Raw genomic sequence first — 17,935 nt, forward strand, 5'->3', positions numbered from 1 at the left:
ATCCTCTGGAATGCTCTACCCCAAGAAATTAGGACTATCCACAATTTGCATAGTTTCAGGCGCTCCCTCAAAACACATTTGTTCAGAGCGGCCTATCACATTCACTAATCAAAGTCATTCTATGTGTCAGTGTGCATGTGTAGCCCATTCACTATCTCCATCCATCTCTCACTCCCTCAAGATGGCTGGACCATCATTGTAAATACACCATTGTAAATGCACACCTATACCCTGTATCACCCCCACCTCATTGTAGATTGTAAGCTGTCAAGAGCAGGGTCGTCTTATTTTGCTTTAGTGTATTGTTAATGTTGTTACTTATGACTTGTGTTTTGAAAGTGTTGAACTGTAAAGTGTTGCGGAATATGTTGGCGCTATATAAAGATTATTATTATTATTATTATTATTATTATTATTATTATTATTATTAAAGTGAACCTGTCTCATGAAAAAAACGTTTTCAACCTGCAGATATTGAGTCAATCTGCATATTGATAGCGTTCTGAACCTGCCCTGGCCCAGTACTTTGAGCCCCACTGAAATTAACTTTATTCCTCCCAGCAACATTCCAGTTTCAGTCACAGGGCGGCGCTGGTGCGGGTTCAGTCACCGCTCTGGCTGTCAGTCAGTGCCAGAGGAATGGTTACAGTTGGTCTTCTCTATACACAGAGCAGTGATTGAACCCGCGTCAGCGCCGCCCCCTCGTGACTGAAACCCAAATGCTGCTGGGAGAAAAAAAAGTTATTTTCCGCCTGGCATCGGGGCTCTAAGTGTGGGTGCCAGGCAGGCTCAGAATGCTACTAACTTGCAGTGTTTTTCACACGACCAGTTTCCTATAATGCATATTTACAGCATTTTGTATATATCACTTGTATTTGTGGCATTTATTAGACACTATATTACCAATGTCATTATGATTTTGAGGTCCAATTATAGGTCCTGCTGAGCTGCAATATGATATGACCTGCACCATTATGCACTTTCTTTACCCTATTCTCATTACATAGATGTAGCAAACGCTAACTGCCACATGGTGCTGCCTTGGAAGATTTTCACCAGCTATGCTACCTGTGTAGAGAAGCCAATGTGGTGCCCCTGAGGCTCAGTCGCCACAGAGGTACTGCACCTCCTCCTGAGGTGTGGTGCCCCACCATCCAGGTAAGGTGGAAGCACCTGACCACACTCCAACACCTGCACCCCACACCACAAATTAGTGTAGCAAAGCACCTTCGGCGGCTCCCTGCTTTGAGTGTAGCAAAGCACCACTTGGTGGCTCCCTGCTTGGAACACAAAACGTGCTGGGAGGTGGGTGGAGTTTAGTTCGCACCAAAAGAGTGGGAAAAGTTGAGTCAGTCAGTCAGTCTTTCATTCAGTGAGTGAGTGAAGATGTAGAAGGACAGACTGTGAGACAGAGAAGATCCCCGGGAGAGGGATGGAATAGGGAAGTGCTGCAGCAGGCCACAGTGATCTGGGTCTGCTGGCACAGGAAAGAGACAGAGGAAGGAAGCTTGATTCTCCTCTGGAAAGAAGGATTAGCACGGAACGTGAGGAGAATAAGAGAACAAGGACCAGGGTTGGAGGAGAATCCTTTTCAAGTTCTAAGCGCAAGGCCGGGGTCCGGTCCCCGAGGTTGTACGGATACTAATGGTCCTGCAGCAGACACCGGAGGAATAGAAGTAGTGACCACTTTATTCCCACACAAGACTTGGGGGCACAACAGCAACATATTAGTGAGCCGGGACTTAATAGCAAGGAGTCCCCGAAGCAGGCTACAGCTGTCTGCCGTACAAGTAGTTCATAGGAACATCTGACAGGAGGAACTCCAGTGTAACTCAGTACTAGGAGTACTTCACCAAACCATGCATTCAGAAGCAAGATCTTCGCCAAACCACACCTTTTTCAGGTCTGTTGTGGAGCGCATGGCAATGCGCTCTCCTACCCAGCAGATGCATGTAATGCATTCGTGCCACGGTGCTCTACAGCACGCTACCTCCCAACCTCCTCCTCCCACCCCAGTAGTTCCTCCATCTGCACCCCCTCCAGCCACTTTCCATCCTCCCCCTCCTATTACATACCAGCCACCTCCCCAGTACCAGCAACCTCCCCAGTACCAGCAACCTCCCCAGTACCAGCAACCTCCCCAGTACCAGCAACCTCCCCACTTCCAGCAACCTGCCCCGTACCAAACTCCTTCCCCATACAACTTTCCATCAACATCATCTGCTCCTACAGTCCCTGCCCAACCCTCCACTCCACCGCCCACCACCTCTTCTGCCTCCCACATGTCCACCCATTCTGTAGCTTTTTCCACACCTTCACCTCTAACTGTTCCTTCCCCACCACGATCGCAGTCCTCTCTCCACACTCCCAGTGTCGAAGTGTCCCGCAGCCCCTCCAGCAGTATTTCCACCCCACACTACACAGATTTATAATGTGTTTTTTAATAAAAATGGTCATTTGGTTTAAAACATTTATTAAAAAAGTTTTTTTCACTTTAAAAACATTTTACAAAAAAAAAAATATTTTAAATAAAAGTTAAATTATCGTTTTACAATGGTTGTCTGTTATTTCTTTCTGCGGCGAACTATGTTTAAAAAAAAGGTTAAATACAGGGTATTTCAAAGGTAAAAAGGTATTCAAAACCAGGCATATAACTGTGGGTAAATTTTAGCTTTTTGCCACAGTTGTGTTCCTGGTTGTGTTTGAAGCAAAGTATTTCACCTAAAAAGTTGTGTTTATTGTTGGTGATTTCCTAACAATGTACACAACTTTTGTTAAAAGGTGAAATACTTTTCATAAAACACAACCAGGTACACACCTGTGGCCTAAAGGTAAAAATAGTAAGACCATGACAAGATAGCCAACTTTGGTTGGCAAAGATATATACTGTTGGTACAGAAGGTACACAAGTTTGGTTAAGGGCACAAATCTTTCACACTCTGTCATCCTGCCAGTGTACTCTGCCTTGAGGTGACATAAAGTATAGTGCAAAATTGTCCCTCATTACTGAAACCGTCACAGAACTTCTAGTGGTAATGTCATGGTAATCTTGCAAGGTGGTTTCTTCAGAGGTGTCCTCAATGGAAATGGGTTCCTTGCAGATAACAAAATTGTGGAGTACCACGCAAGCTTTGATCACCTCGTCCACAGTTTCTGTCTTGAGGTTGATCTCAGTCAATAGGACCCGCCATTTGGCTGTCAGAATACCAAAGGTACATTCAACCATTCTTCTTGCTCTTGTGAGGCGGTAATTAAAAATGTGTTTTGTTCTTGACAATCCTCTGCTACCGTACGGTTTCAAAAGGTGTTCTGACAGCTGGAAGGCTTCATCCCCTACACAGGCAAATGGCATAGGTGGGCCAGATGTTTGCGGCAGCGGTCTAGGGGGTGGGAACTGGAAGGTGTTTCCATACAGTTTACGCCCCATGGCAGACAGTTTCAAAACTTGAGAGTCATTGGAGCGGCCATAGGCCCCAATATCAACAGCAATAAATGTGTATTCCGTGTCAGCGATGGCCATGAGGACAATTGAAAAATATTTCTTGTAATTGAAATATTCCGATCCCGATCCGGCTGGCTTTACAATGCGGATATGTTTCCCATCCACAGCGCCCAAGCAGTTCGGAAACTGACATATCTGTTGAAACTTTTCTGAAATTTCAATCCACCTCTCTGTTGTGGGCTCTGGTAAAAACTCTTCAGCTAAGGAGTCCCACAGTGCACGGCATGTGTACTTCACTATTCCAGATATGGTGGAAATCCCGAGTCTGTACTGGAAATGCAGTGACGAAAGGGATTCTCCAGTTGCAAGAAATCTGTGGGGAATTAAAAAACAATCAATTAGTTTAAAATCACAGCATTACATACCAAAAGTCAGCTCTAACACTTGGAGATGCAAACTACCACCAACAAGATTGCAGTGAAAGTGTGCTCTGATGCGAGCATATCCAATAAATGTGGCTTACCTTAAAGTCACCATCAGACGCTCTGCGGGTGAAACAGAGAAGCGGCAATAGGTGTCCGATTTTCTTATGAGGTGTGCAATGCGCTCCACCAAGTAATCAAAATTCTCCATTTTCATCCGAACATATCCAAAAAATTTATCCGGGTTTCGTCGAAGGTCCATGCAGAGTGTAGAATAGACCCCACGCGTCATTCTCTTGGCTGTGATGGGGTGGATCCACAAACGTCGTCTACGATGCCTGATGCGCTGCTGTCTCGCTCTCTCCTTCTCCAGAACAATCACCCTCAAATGATTCGCCTCCGCTGTAAAATCCGCCAAATTCTTCAAAATATTTCCAATCACAACATCCATCTTCGCCAGTAACTTGCTCTTCTCTCCAACCTGCATTTTCTCCTCTACAACCTGTCAAAGAAGGGCTGTAGGAACACGCTATATATAGTTTTTCAGTAGCCAATCCCTTTCGGAAGGCCACAAGGGGCGATTTTAAAAACCGGATCCGGCGTAATCCGTCGAAAAACGGATCGAAAACCGGATGAACTGGATGAGACGGATCCGGTTTTGGCTGTCAAGCGGAAGACGGATCCGGCAGAAAACCGGATCCGTCACATCCGGTTTTACTAAACATTTGCCGGATCCGGCGCTCCAGCATGACGCCGGAACGCGCCTGACGCCGAAAACCTGATGTGTGAAAGTAGCCTAAGTGAAGGAAAAAGAAACTGCTTCTGCTGGTAGCGATTTTCACTGTACAACACAACAGTTTCTGTGCAGTGACAGGGGAGGAAATATTTGTGTGCATCAGCTCTGTTGGTTATTACGCTGCCTTATAAGGTTCCCTGATAGCTGCATTGCTGTTGGCACACTGCTGTGCAAACTGCTTTTTTAAAAGCAAAAATACTTTTCTCCCTCTTTTCTGCACAGTTACCAAGCGTTCATTTTTCCACGCTTTTGTGCGCAGCAGTCCTGCTTATTAGGCTGCCTGCTGCCATACTTGAACTGAGAGCATCATTGTCAGCCTCCTAAAATCTCTAGGGAGATTCAAATTCTCCCCAATACTATATACACCTTGTACCTTGTCATACACCAGCCAATTTCAGCCTGTTAAATTGAGGTGTAATCTATAGTGGGCCTGAGATAATAGTTCAGCCTCCTAAAATCTCTAGAGAGATTCAAATTCTCCCCAATACTATATACACCTTGTACCTTGTCATTGTCAGGAATACCGCAATGCACTTGCTCACTGAGCCAGTGCGCGTGTCCTGAGTACAAAGACTGTGCACAAAGATACCTGAGGAGCGGGGTCTCAGTGGTGACAATGCATGCTACAAGCTCACAGGACCTGAAGCATGTGACTGCTGGGGCCTCAGCGCCACAGAGCCAGGAGCTGAAGGAAAACTCCTAGAAAGGTAACTACTGGACAGTGTAACCAAGGGACACAAACAGAGACAGAAAGCAGATCAAGCCGGGTCAAAGCACGAGATAGCAATACAGTACCAAAGGGTTAGACAGAATGGATAGTCAGGACGTAGCAATAGATCAGAAAACCAGAACGGGCAATAGACGGTACAATAGGGACAAACTGTAACGGAGTAACGATAGCCAAGCCAGGAGGTCAGAACAAGAAAAGACAATAGTGCCGAAACGAGAAACGGAGTACAGAGTTAGGGAACGGACCGGGTCATACACAGGAAGCAAACAAGCAACGCAGAATACATGCACACCAGGGGTCAGACACACCAGAACAACAGTATAGCTGACAGAGAACCCTGTTAAAGAGTGAGTATAAATACCCCTCCTAGATCTAGAAAGAGGCCATGAACACTTAACCCTGTGAGTGCAGGGCAAGAACCCTGTTCAAGCCAAGACATTCCCCTCCTCTTAACGGGGGGCCACTGGACCCCCAGGCTTGTCTGGGTATCTGGTGTGGAAAGCCCGCACCAGACGATCGGCATGCACCGAACTGGCTGGAACCCATGACCGATCCTCCAGAGAGTACCCCTTCCAGTGTATCAGATACTGGAGACTCCGGCGCACACACCAGGAGTCGACAATGCGCCCTACTTCATACTCCAGCTGCCCCTCTACGGAGCATTTGATGAGGGATCCTCTCTCACCGTCCCGACAGGCTTTAACAGGGACCTGTGGAAGACATCAGAAATTTTAAAGGAGGTGGGCAGCTGCAGTCGGTAGGCTACTGGGTTAACAACCTCCACAACTTTGTATGGGCCAATAAACTTGAGGCTCAGCTTTATAGATGGTATCTTAAGCTTGATATTGCGGGTGGATAGCCACACCTTCTCCCCTACTGCAAATGCTGGACCTGACCCCCTCCTCCTGTCAGCAAAACGCTTATAGTTTTCCTGGGCCTTGGAAATATTCCTCTGAACCTCCCTCCAAAGAATTCTAAGACGTTGTGTCGCACCCTCAGCTCCAGGACAACCTGAATCCATGCGGGAAAACTCTCCAAAATGTGGGTTAAACCCATAGTTGATCTGAAAGGGAGACTTCCCAGTAGATTGACTCACATGACCATTGAATGCAAACTCTGCCATGGGCAATACCTCACACCAGTCCTCCTGCCTGGAAGAGGCCAAGCATCTCAGAATCTGCTCCAACGATTGGTTCCTGCGCTCCGTCTGTCCATTAGACTCTGGGTGGTAGGCAGAGGAGAAGGACAACGAAATCCCCAGCTTTTTGCAAAAAGCCCTCCAGAACCTGGCTACAAACTGTACCCCTCTGTCTGACAACACATTCATAGGCACTCCATGCAACCGAATTATATGCTGCATAAATAAACGGGCCAGGGTTTCAGCAGATGGTAACGCGGGGAGACGTACAAAGTGGGCTTGTTGTGAAAACCTATCCACCACCACCCATATCACCGAGTTGCCCCTGGAAGGAGGAAGATTTGTGATAAAATCCATGGACAAATGTGTCCATGGTCTATCCGGAATTGGCAAAGGCACCAACTCCCCAGCCTGCCGGACCTGAGAACTTTTAGAACGAGCGCACACCCCACATGCAGTCACAAACTTTTTAATATCTGTTACCATAGAGGGCCACCAGAAACCCCTCGCAATTGCCCCCCAGGTAGCTGCAATCCCAGGGTGAGCACTCAACATAGAATCGTGAAATTCCTGCATAAGTCCGAGACGGAAACGTTCCGTACAAACAATTTACCAGGGGGTTTACCACCCGGAGCCCAAGCCTGGGCCTCCAAAATCTCTCTCTGTAACTCAGATGAGATTTCGGCCACCACTACTCCTGGCTGAAGAATGGAGGAGGGAGGTTCTGGAGGGGACACCGAATCAAAGCTTCGGGATAAGGCATCAGCCTTGATGTTTTTAGATCCCGGGCGGAATGTGATGGTAAACTGAAATCGAGAAAAAAAAAGCGCCCACTGAGCCTGTCTGGGGGTCAATCTCTTGGCAGACTCGATATAGGCCAAATTTTTGTGATCAGTGATGACTGTAATGGGATGAATAGCCCCCTCCAGGAAATGTCTCCATTCTTCAAAAGTCAACTTTATCGCCAACAGCTCTCTATTGCCGACATCGTAATTTCTCTCGGCAGAGGAAAATTTTTTAGAGAAGAAGGCACAAGGCCTCAGATTAGTAAGGGTAGGAGGGCCCTGAAACAAAACTGCCCCCACCCCTACTTCCGAGGCGTCAACCTCCACGATAAAAGGTCTTGACGGGTCGGGTTATACCAATACAGGGGCTGAAGAAAAGCACTTTTTTAATGTCATGAAAGAATTTTTTGCAGCTACAGACCAATTTTTTACATCAGCTCCCTTGAGAGTGAGGTCTGTTAGAGGCTTTACCACCTGCGAGAAGCCCTTAATAAATTTCCTATAAAAGTTAGCAAAGCCTAAAAATCGCTGCAACCATTTCAAGTCGTGAGGCTGCACCCAATCTGTAACAGCCTGGACCTTCTTAGGATCCATGCGGAACCCCTCCCCTGACACAATCAACCCCAGAAAGGATACTTCTTGCATGAAAAATGAGCATTTTTCCAACTTGGCATACAAATGATTCTCCCTCAGTCTCAGGAGAACCATCCGCAAATGGTGCAAGTGAGATTGACTGTCCACCGAGTACACCAGAATGTCATCCAAATAGATGACCACAAAACGACCAATTAAATCAGAGAAAATTACATTAATAAAATTCTGAAAAACAGCAGGAGCGTTGGTGAGACCAAAGGGCATAACCAAGTTTTCGAACAGCCCTTCAGTCGTCAGGAATGCTGTTTTCCATTCGTCCCCTTCCCGGACTCTTATAAGGTTGTATACCCCACGTAAATCCAGTTTAGAGAACCACTTGGCCTCGGTGAGTTGGTTACATAGATCAGGAATTAGGAGCAGAGGGTATGTATTTTTCACAGTAATTTAGTTTAATTCCTGAAAATCGAGGCACGGCTGCAAACCACCATCTTTTTCTTAACAAAAAAGAAGCCCACCGCCACAGGTGAAACAGAAGGCCTAATATGCCCTTTGCAGAGACTCTCGGTAATGTACTCCTTCATGGCTAGACGTTCGGGCCCGGACAAATTGAACAGGCGAGCCTTGGGTAATTTGGCTCCAGGGACTAGATTAATGGCACAATCAAAGGGTCTATGTGGTGGTAGCGCTTCAGCCTCACTTTCAGAAAATACGTCTTCAAAATCTTTAAGGTACTCCGGAATACCTTCCAGATCGACAGACGACACTGACACAGATTTTACTGGGGTGACAAGAGTTGTCAAGTTACAACATAGACCATTAGCCATACAACCCCACTGAATGATATCCCCTGTGACCCAGTCAATAGTAGGATTGTGACGTTGAAGCCAAGGCATACCCAGTACCAGTCCAACCGGCAGATTATTTAGAAGAAAATGCACCTTAATTTTTCCATGTGAGTGGAGCCCACTTTCAGCGAAAAGGTATCAGTCATGAAACAAATTCCCTCCTGGGTGATAGGAAAAGAATCAATTGCCACAATTTTAACAGGATCTTTTAACCTGACTGTCCCTATCTTATGAAAAGTCACAACTTTGGCATCGATCAGATTATTAGAAGAACCACAGTCAACAAAGGCGGTAGTCCCAACCGGACCGCCTGTAAGTTCTAGTTCCACCGGAAGCAGAATTTTAGTAAGTGAGGAAAAGGGTACCTGGGAGTCTGGGCAACCTACTCGATTGTTAGCCAGACTCAGTCGTTTTCCTGACGGCTTCACTGAAGAAGCGCAAGAAGGACAGTTCCTTCTCCAATGTCCAGCGGATCCACAGTAAAAGCACAATTGGTTGTTTCTACGGCGTCTCCTCTCTTTTTCCTCCAATGATGTGGCACCAACCTCCATGGGCTCAGGACTAGATGCAGAGTCTCTCAGATTGGAGAATAAAGGGGTCTCCTGCAGCATGACCCCTCTTACCCGCAGCCTACGGTCCATGCGGACAGCCTGGATCATAGCGTCCTTCAAAGAATCTGGTGGAGGATGAAGGGCTAGGGCATCTTTCAAACGTTTGGACAGGCCTCTACAGAACAAACCCTGGAGGGCATCATCATCCCAGGAGACCTCCGCTGCCCAGCTTCTGAACTCAGAGCAGAACCATTCAGCAGAGTGCTTCCCCTGTGTCACACTCATCAACATATCCTCTGCCAGACGCACTCTATCAGGCTCAAAATAAATGTGCCCCAGAGCCTCAAAGAACAAATTCACAGACATACGTTCAGGAGTAGAGGAAGAGAGAGAGAAAGCCCATGCCTGTAGAGCCCCCCGAAGTAGGGAAATGACGACCCCCCACCCTCTGGAACTCATCCCCAGAGAAAAAAAAAGCTTGCATCCTTCTCTGAACGACCTGAACTCCCTTTTATCCCCTGAGAAAGGGTCTGGCAATTTGACCGGAGATTCAGGGGATGCCAATGACACATCTCTATCCCCAGCACTAGTAGCCCCTGCAGCGACAGCCCCCTGCACAGTATCCACAAACTGTTGCTGGGTATGGGCCATCGTGCGCTGTTCCACATTACGTTTGTGGAACATTTGGGTCAGGTGCTTGACCTGATCAGCCAAAGCTTGTATGGGATCCATGAGGATAACACACTTTTTTTTTTTCTTTCCTTCAGAGGAAAAAAAGAACTGAAATGGTCAGCTATAATGTCAGGAACACCGCACTGCACTTGTTCACTAAGCCAGTGCGCGTGTCCTGAGTACAAAGACTGTGCACAAAGATACCTGCAGAGTGGGGTCTCTGTGGTGACAATGCATGCTACAAGCTCATAGGACCTGAAGCATGTGACTGCTGGGGGCGTGGCCTCAGCGCCACAGAGCCAGGAGCTGCAGGGAAACTGCTAGAAAGGAAACTACTGGACAGTGTAACCAAGGGGCATAGACAGAGACAGAAACCAGATCAAGTCGGGTCAAAGCACGAGATAGCAATACAGTACCAAAGGGTTAGACAGAATGGATAGTCAGGACGTAGCAATAGATCAGAAAACCAGAACGGGCAATAGACGGTACAATAGGGACAAACTGTAATGGAGTAACGATAGCCAAGCCAGGAGGTCAGAACCGGAAAAGACAATAGTGCCGAAATGAGAAACGGAGTACAGCGTGAGGGAACGGAGCGGGTCATACACGGGAAGCAAACAAGCAATGCAGAATACACGCACACCAGGGGTCAGACACACCAGAACAATAGTATAGCTGACAGAGAACCCTGGTAAAGAGTGAGTACAAATACCCCTACCAGATCCAGAAAGAGGCCACGAACACTTAACCCTGTGAGTGCAGGGCAAGAACCCTGTTCAAACCATGACAGTCATACACCAGCCTATTTCAGCCTGTTAAATTGAGGTGTAATCTATAGTGGGCCTGAGATAATTGTTCAGCCTCCTAAAATCTCTAGGGAGATTCAAATTCTCCCCAATACTATATACACCTTGTACCTTGTCATACACCAGCCAATTTCAGCCTGTTAATTTGAGGTGCAATCTATAGTGGGCCTGAGATAATTGTTCAGCCTCCTAAAATCTCTAGGGAGATTCAAATTCTCCCCAATACTATATACACCTTGTACCTTGTCATACACCAGCCAATTTCAGCCTGTTAAATTGTGGTGTAATCTATAGTGGGCCTGAGATAATTGTTCAGCCTCCTAAAATCTCTAGGGAGATTCAAATTCTCACCAATACAATATACACCTTGTACCTTGTCATACGCCAGCCAATTTCAGCCTGTTAAATTGAGGTGTAATCTATAGTGGGCCTGAGATAATTGATCAGCCTCCTAAAATCTTTAGGGAGATTCAAATTCTCCCCAATACTATATACGCCTTGTACCTTGTCATACACCAGCCAATTTCAGCCTGTTAAATTGAGGTGTTATCTATAGTGGGCATGAGATAATTGTTCAGCCTCCTAAAATCTCTAGGGAGATTCAAATTCTCCCCAATACTATATACACCTTGTACCTTGTTTTACAGTACCATATAGCTGGTGGTATTTTGAGTACATTTTCCCAAAAATGAGGAAGTATGGTGGAAGAGGCCGTGGATGTGGCGGGGGTTGCCAGCTGGTACTGATGGTGGTGGGGGTGGTGGTGCATCTGCTGGTAGTGGCAAAAGCACAATAGCACCTAAGGCAGGAGGTGTTGAGCCTGCGTCATTGTCTGCCTCCACAAGGCCTCGAAGGCTCCCTTTTCTAGGAGTAGGTAAACTGCTTTTAAAGCTGGAGCTTCAGGAACAAGTTTTGGCTTACATTGCTGACACAGCCTCCAGCTCTATCGCCTCCTCTTCTGAAGTTTAAAAAAATAAAAGCACTGAGTCGTCAGTGGAGGCTCCTGGTCAGGAACAACACCTTTCCTTGTGTCCTTCACCCCTCCCAAAAGTGAAGGATGCGGCAGGCCACACTACAGATTACTCCATGGAGCCCTTTTCACATACCATACCATGAATTCCCCAGTCCAAGATGAATCTGACATGGAGTGCACTGATGCACAGCCACTGCTAGACTTTTCTGCTGGTACATTCACTCAGAGCACTACATTGTCCTCGCAGTGTACTGAGCCAGAATCTGACCCTGATGAAACTCAGGTGCCCCTTCCCGCATACTATACCACCTTACACGGTGACACAAAGGAAGGTGCACATGAAATTGAAGAGGAGGTGATGGATGACCCAGTTGTTGACCCAGATTGGCATCCATTGGGGGAAGAGGGTGCCGCTGCCAATAGCTCAGAAGAGGAGGAGGAGGATCCGCAGCAGGCATCGATATCGCAAAAGCTGTTATCTGGCAGGCCATTAGCAGTCCAAAAACGGGTTACAAAAACCAAAAGAGTTGCAGGACAGCTTGGCCAGACGGTCAAATTAGCACAGCGTGCAAGGCCTCAAAATGTCTTCCATAGTAGGAAGAGTCCAGTGTGGCACTTTTTTGAACAAAATCCTAATGATCAGGCAAAGGTTATCTGTAAGAAGTGCACAAAGACCTTTAGCCGAGGGAAAAATCTGAGAAATTTGAATACCAGTTGCATGCTTAGACATTCAACCACCATGCACTTGCAAGCATGGACGGACTACCAAACCTGACGTACCACATGTGCACCTGCTCCAAATGAAGGTAGTCAGCAATGCTACATCGCTTCCCTCACTGTAAGCCCACCGGTTAGCACACCACCAGCAGCAAATGTTGAGGTGTCGTCGCAAGGCGAAAGCAGTCAGGGAATCACAATGTTATTGCTACGAAAGACTGAATCTAGGCCATCAGCAAGACCACCAACACCATCACCAACCCTCTCTCAGTCCGCCATGTCCACTGCTAGTTCCACCATATGCAGCTCTCAAGTCCAGCTCACCCTACCAGAGACTCTGAGTAGGACAAGAAAGTACTCATCCTCTCATCCGTGTACACTGTGTTTGAACGCCCACATTGCAAAACTAATCTTGTTAGAGATGATGCCCTACCGGTTGGTTGAAAGCGAAGCTTTCCGCGAGCTCATGGCCTACGCAGTACCACGCTATGACCTACCCATTTGGCACTTCTTTTCTCGCAAAGCCATCCCAGCCCTCCACCTTCATGTGAAAGACCGCATTGTCCATGCACTCAAGCAATCAGTGAGTGGAAAGGTGCACCTCACAACAGATACATGGTCCAGTGGGCATGGCCAGGGCCATTACGTGTCCATCACTGAGCACTGGGTTAATGTGGTGGATGCAGAGTCCACAGGGGACAGCGGTGGTGGGAGAGTGCTGCCTAGCCCATGGTATAGGAAACAGCTGGCTGTAGGCGTTCGACCCTCCTCCTCCTCCAGAAGCGAAAGCTTGTCCACAGAGCGCAGTCGCAGGAGCACTCCATCTGCAGCTGCCAGTGTTGCACACGAGGTGTCCCACTATCGAACAGCTAGTTGTAAGCGTCAGCAGGCTGTGTTGAAGATTATGTGTTGGGCGACAACAGACACACCACGGAGGTACTGGCCGACTACTTGCAGTGACAAACTGAGTCATGGCTGGGCAGTCTACATCTTGAGGCAGGCAAGGTAGTTAGTGATAACGGCCGGAATTTTGTGGCAGCCATAGCCCTTTCAAAACTCAGATACATACCTTGCCTGGCTCACACCTTGAACCTGTTGGTGCAGTGCTTCCTCCTTAAATATCCAGAGTTAACAACCCTGTTCCATAAGGTGCGAAGACTGTGCTCGCACATCCACCGGTCGCCTGTACACTCCAGTCGTATGCAGAAGCTGCAGCAATTGCTCCATCTTCCCAAGCACCACCTAATTATCGACATTGCAACAAGGTGGAACTCCACCCTGCACATGGTTGAGAGGCTGTGCAAACAGGGAGGATACACGGGCAGGCAGTTTGAGGGCAGACATAAAGTTGTCGGGTGTGCAGTGGTCAAAGCTGAAAGACCTCTGTAAAGTCCTTCAGTGTTTTGAGGAATACACACGGCTGGTAAGCGCAGACAACGCTATCATAATCATGAGCATCCCACTTATGCGTCTGCTCATACAAACTTTAACACACATTAAGGAGCAGGCGTCTGCAGCCGAGAAGGAAGAGGAAGAGGAGGAGGGAAGCCTTGATGACAGTCAGCCATTGTCTGCTCTGGGAACTCTCCTGGACGAGGTGGAGGAAGAAGAGGAAGAGGAGGAGGATGATTGGGATGATTATTTAGGGGAGGAGGATGCTTCTCAGGGGGCATGAGAAAATGTTGGCGTGGCAAGGTCAGGTACAGGGTTTGTGCGTGACTGGAGGGATGTGGATTTGCCAGAAAGTGCTTCTCCACCCAGCACTCGCAGTGCATCATTGACACCTGGAACATTGGCCCAGAAGTGTGATTATGCCTTGCAGATCCTAAAAAGGGACCCCCGCATTGCCAAAATGATGAACGATGACCACTACTGGTTGGCCAGCATCCTGGATCCACGCTATAAAGGCAAATTCCAAAACATCATGCCACAGGAGAACCTAGAGCTAATATTGGCTAACAAACAAGCAACTCTGGTAAACCGTTTGTTTGAAGCATTCCCAGCACACAGCAGCGGTGATGGTTCTCCCACGAGCCGTAGGGGGCAACATAGAAGAGGTGTTCGTGGTGCACACATCCGAAGTGGCGTTGGAGACAGGGGTTTCATGACCATGTTGTGGACGGATTTTTCAAGTACCGCTCACATGACTGGTAATACTGCATCGATTGAAAGTGACAGGAGACAGCAGTTGTCAACTATGGTTACAAACTACTTCTCCTCCCATATCGATGTTCTCCCTCACAGGTCATTCCCCTTTGACTATTGGGCCTGTAAACTGGACACCTGGCCTGAATTGGCACAATATGCCTTACAGGAGCTCGCTTGCCCTGCTGCTAGTGTGCTATCTGAAAGAGTCTTCAGTGCTGTTGGATCAATCCTGACAGAAAAAAGGACCCGTCTGTCGACCCAAAATGTTGATGATCTAACCTTCATTAAAATGAACCATGCATGGGTTTCAAAAGATTTTGTCCCACCTTCCCCTGCTGACACATAAGTTGCCAGAAAAATGGCTCGCTTTTGTCCTCCTCTTCCTCGGACTTCTCCAATTCCTCCATTTGCAGCTGCTGAATGTCCAACATCAACATATGCCATTTTTTCAACCTCCCTAACTGGGCTGCCTCCCCCCCAGGGCTGGGGTCACCACCTGGCGCACGCACTCGTGTGAGTGCCATTGCCCTGGACAGGTGGTTGGGCCCACTCTTGGGCGACGGCACTGGCACAGGGTCCCTCATAGTACAATCAAGTGTCTCTGACGGTGGGGGTGCACACCACTGTACTATGAGGGGCCCTGTGCCAGTGCCGTCGCCAAAGAGTGGGCCCCCCTGCTTGCTCAGGATCACAGCACTTGCAAAGTTGAAATACTTACCTCTCCCTGCTCCACCGCCGTGACATCTTCCGCGTTTCCTGACAGTGACAATATGGTAATAGAGCGCGAAGACATCACGTCTGTACGCCCTCTGCCTAAACAGTTCAAGTGCAGAGAGATGGAAGATGGGGACGACGAGGAGTCCAGAGTACAGGGATTCCCTAGCGAGGAGACTTATTTAATTGTTTTAAAGGTTGGGAGGAATTTTTGGGGAGCACTATACTCTGGAGAATGATATATGGGGCCCACCATACACTGGAGCATTCCAAAGGTGGACATCAGACACTGGAGCAGCATTTACAGGGCCCATTATACACTGGAGCATTAGAAATGGGGCCCATTATATATGGAGCATTATTTGGGCCTATAAGACACTGGAGCATCATCCATGGGGCCCATCATATACTGGAGCATTGTAAACGTGGCAGATTATATATGGAGCATTATTTGGACCAATCGTACACTAGAGCATCATCCGTGAGGCCCATCATATGCTGGAACTTTCCAAATGGGGAACATCAGACACTGGAGCAGCATTTACAGGGCCCATTATACACTGGAGCATTAGAAATGGCCCATTGTATATGGAGCATTATTTGGGCCCATTAGACAGTGGAACTTCATCCATGGGGACCAACATATACTGTAGCATTATGTGGAGCTCATCATATACTGTATCGAACATTATATAGGACCAATGATTTTGTATGGAGAAATATATGGGCCTCATTACACTGTATGGCGCACTATGTGGTAGCCATAATACTGTATGGAGTAATATACTGTCCGTTTTTGGAGCTATTGGAGAATTTAAAATGGATATCAGTCATGTGATGTAAGTAGTGAAGTATTTTTCATTGTACTATACCGCTATTTCTCTGCCGTATCAGAGGATCATGAATTGTGGCATGTGTTAAAGGAGCCCAGTGAAACTCTTTGGCCCTGGGCCCACGAAAATCTAGAGCAGTTCTACCCCCCCAACAACTTTAGCCAAATAACCCCCAGTTTTCAATGCCTAACTTTTATTATAAAGTAAATTAAGGTTGAAAAGCTTAAGTAATAAGAATTGATGTTTTTGGCATTAAAATGGGCACTGTAGGTGTGTTTCCTGTCCTCCACTCACTGACGACTTTTCTTCCCCATTGACTTGCATTGGGTTTCGTTTTTCAGTCGACCTTCGACTTTTCACAATAATCGTCCGATTGTGTTAGACTCGACTTTTGCGAAAGTCGGGTGGTCCGAACCCGACTCGACCAGGAAAAAAGGCAAAGTCGTTCATCTGTAGTCTTAGCAACAAACAGTGGACAGAAAGTTGTTCAAAATGAAGACACACAGTGACCATAACTTTAGAGAAATTTTTCTCTAAATTAATAACTACATGAAAGTATACACTTGCATACACTACATTAGCCATCTAATAAACATTTGCTTGTTGAAACAACCATTAAAAGTTGAAATTGAGCTTGTGCTAAATGAAGCGATAAGTATGCTCTCAGATTTCAATGCAAAATGAGTCTAAGGCTGATTTCACATTGCGTTTTTTCTCACATTCAGTGGTCTAGTTGGGGATTGCGTCCAAAAATCCCACATAATGCAAATTGGGTATATGCGCCAATGGGGCCAAATACTATAATAGTGCCAGCAGAGTCAACATGTGCTCTGACATGCATCATTTTCGGGTGTGTAAGCCTACTATAGGCCAACACCCAGACATAGTAGACTGTGTCTGGGTATACGCCTCCAGTGGTAGTATACCTCCAAAAATGAGGGATGTCAGAGCACACATTGACTTTTTAGGCACCATTATAGTCTATGGCCCTGTTGGTGCATATGCCCTAATCCCATTTTCTGGGGGTTTCAGACGCAAGCCCCAGCAGGACTACAGAACGTGGGCAAGAACGTATATAACAGAGGATCGTTTTCCCCCTCAGGCCCAGCTACATTTGCTATCTTTGCACAACCTATAATTATAATGCTACTGTCTACAACTAGAAATAAGTCAAGGGTAAATGTGGCATTATAAAGGTCTTAGGTAAAAGTGCCCATAAATACAGTGGGCACTCATTGTAAATGATTGTACGGCATTGTAGTTGAAAGAAGTAATAATGTTGAAATGTGTCTATAAAGCTCGAGCTTTATAACCATTCTACAAAAAGAACAAATGAGGACAAGCCAGCTACTATTTATTGACTGGTTTATATCATCATTATTACATATCTTAATTCTACCATTCATTCTATGCTTTTTCCAGCCCTCGTCTTCTGGCCAGAATATACATTTCCCCATGCATATGATCCTGCTTTGTGTAGCATGCAATCATATTTTTACAGTGTATTCTATGCAGCAGACAGTTAAAAATGTGAACATAAGGTAGCATTTCTTTTATCATATCCCATAAAAATAGCAATTTGCTAAAGCCCTTGTAGCACAGTATGGAAGGTGGTGTATTTTACTGATAATGTAGAGATGACAGATAGTCTTATACCAGGAGGTTGCAATGGTTCTTTCCTGTATGGCATAATAAATCGCTAGGAGCTAAGAAAGAGGACAGTGCCGGCTCTTCTCCTCCAGTAGCCAAATAACTCAGCTCCGGCTCAA

Source organism: Dendrobates tinctorius, unplaced genomic scaffold (genome assembly GCF_039654945.1).
Source record: "Dendrobates tinctorius isolate UK_male_01 unplaced genomic scaffold, ASM3965494v1 ptg000004l, whole genome shotgun sequence".
NCBI classification, from domain to species: Eukaryota; Metazoa; Chordata; class Amphibia; order Anura; family Dendrobatidae; genus Dendrobates; species Dendrobates tinctorius.